Genomic DNA, 2302 nt, shown 5'->3' on the forward strand with positions numbered 1-2302 from the left:
AAAATTTTCCAAGCTATGGCCTTTTTATGTTTTTTTAATACTTGGATTAATTCCTCTTTCTCCTTGGGTTGCAAATTAGAAGCAATAATAACGGGTAATGTAGAATTATTTCTAAGAAATGCGTATTCTAAGTGGTTTGGTAATTGTTTAAGTTCCAGTTTGGGAGGCTCCTCAATAGAGGGTTTTTGCTTAAGTTTATCGTTTATCTTAATGTCCTCATATTCTACTTGTCTTGATGAATGGTCATTAGGTTTCGCACCTGTCTTTTCACCTTCAGCTAAATATGGTTCCGTCGTCTCCTCTTGTACAATTTCCTAAAAAGAGCCTTAAGTAATATGATCAATAGAGTTAATGAAATAACAGGAATCATCCTGTTCCCTAGAGAATCTTATGGCATCGTAAATTTTAAAGATAATCTCCTCGTCACCTACTCTAAGTACTAGTTTACCGTCTCCCACATTGATTACAACTCTAGCAGTGGCTAGGAATGGGTGCCCTAAAATTAAGGGTACTCCCACATCTTCATCCATGTCAAGCACAACAAAAACAACAGGGAATATAAATTTATCTACTTTTACGAGTACGTCTTCTATAATACCCTTAGGATATTTAACAAATCTATTGGCTAATCGAATACTCATCCTAGTAGGTTTAGGTTCCCCAAGACCAAGTTGTTTGAACATTTTATATGGCATCAAATTAATGCTAGCGCCTAAATCAGTTAGTGCTTTTTCAAAATTCAGACTACCAATTAAGCAAGGGATAGTAAAACTTCCTGGATCTTTCAGTTTGGTTGGCAACTTGTTTTGGAGTATGGCTGAGCACTCCTCGTTGAGTTCTACTGTAGATAAGTCCTTGAACTTCCTTTTATTTGTTAGAAGCTCCTTCAAAAATTTTGCGTAGGTAGGCATCTACGAGATGGCTTCAACAAAAGGTAAGTTGATATGTAATTGCTTAAAAAGTTCAAGAAACTTACTGAATTGTGCATCAATGCGATCCTTTTTTAATTTTGCTGGATATGGAACTGGTGGTTTATATTCCTCTGGCACTGGTTTGTCACTATTTTCGGTTTTTTCTTCCCTCCTCTCTCTTTCCATGGCTTCTTGTGCTAACTTCTTTTCAGATTCCGCTAACACTTTCCCACTCCTTAGTGTAACTGCTTTGATATGCTCTCTTGATTTGGTGTTACTAAGTAAATTTCCTAGTGGTCTTTTTGAGTTCAGTTTGGATAGCTGGCTTATCTGAGTTTTGAGCCCTTAGATCGATGCTTGTTGATTCTTAAGTGCAGTCTCGGTATTTTGGAAATGATTTTCTGACACGGAGATAAATTTAGAGAGCATCTCCTCAAGGTCTGATTTCTTCTCTTATTGATAAGGCGGCTGTTGAAAACCCTAAAGATTTTGTGGCTTTTGATTCCCTTGACCACCCTAGGAGAAATTTGGGTGGTTGCTCCAACCTGCATTATAAGTATTACTGTATGGGTTATTTTGAGATCTAAAGTTATTGTTGCCCATATAGTTGACTTGTTCCTCTTTGGTTATAGGATTGAAGGATTGATTTTCTGTATGCACACCTCTTCCACTTGAGTCACACCTTGTTACTGGATGTACCTGTGTAGAACCAAGTAAACCATCAATCTTTTTATTGAGAAGTTCTACCTGATTTGACAACATAGTAATTGAGTCGACGTTATAAACGCCTGCTGTTTTTGTTGGCTTAGTCCTCATGACTTGCCACTGATAATTATTCAGTGACATTTATTCAATGAATTCATAAGCCTCTTCAAGTGTTTTGTTGTTGATGGTTCCTCCAGTAGCTGCGTCAATCATCTGTCTTGTCGAAGGATTCACACCATTGTAGAACGTTTGAACTTGCAACCATAGTGGTAACCCATGGTGAGGGCACCTTCGCAATAGATCCTTGTATCTCTCCCATGCATCGTAAAGTGTTTCTAAGCCCATCTATACAAAAGAAGAGATATCATTACGTAACTTAGCCGTTTTAGCCAGCGAAAAATATTTTAGTAGAAATTTTTAGGTCATTTGTTCCCAAGTACTAATGGACCCTCGTGGTAACGAGTTCAACCACTGTTTAGCTTTGTTTCTCGATGAAAAAGGGAATAACTGAAGGCGAATGGCATCACCAGAAACGCCATTAATTTTGAAAGTGTCACAAAACTCCAAAAAATTCGCCAAGTAAGTGTTGGGATCCTCATCCTAAAAACCATCAAACTGAACATACTACTGTATCATCTGAATTGTGTTAGGTTTCAGTTTGAAATTATTCACAGCAATAGCAGGTC

General features: G+C 37.5%; 1 non-coding gene across 1 annotated transcript; it reads left to right on the plus strand.

Annotated features, from left to right (window-relative positions):
- The first annotated feature begins 1887 nt into the window (after positions 1–1887).
- On the plus strand, positions 1888–1994 carry LOC128284446 (small nucleolar RNA R71). Its single transcript, XR_008274872.1, has one exon. It is a non-coding gene; the product is annotated as a small nucleolar RNA R71 (small nucleolar RNA).
- Positions 1995–2302: the final 308 nt, after the last annotated feature.

The sequence above is a fragment of the Gossypium arboreum genome, chromosome 11, assembly GCF_025698485.1.
Source record: "Gossypium arboreum isolate Shixiya-1 chromosome 11, ASM2569848v2, whole genome shotgun sequence".
In the NCBI taxonomy this organism is placed as follows: domain Eukaryota; kingdom Viridiplantae; phylum Streptophyta; class Magnoliopsida; order Malvales; family Malvaceae; genus Gossypium; species Gossypium arboreum.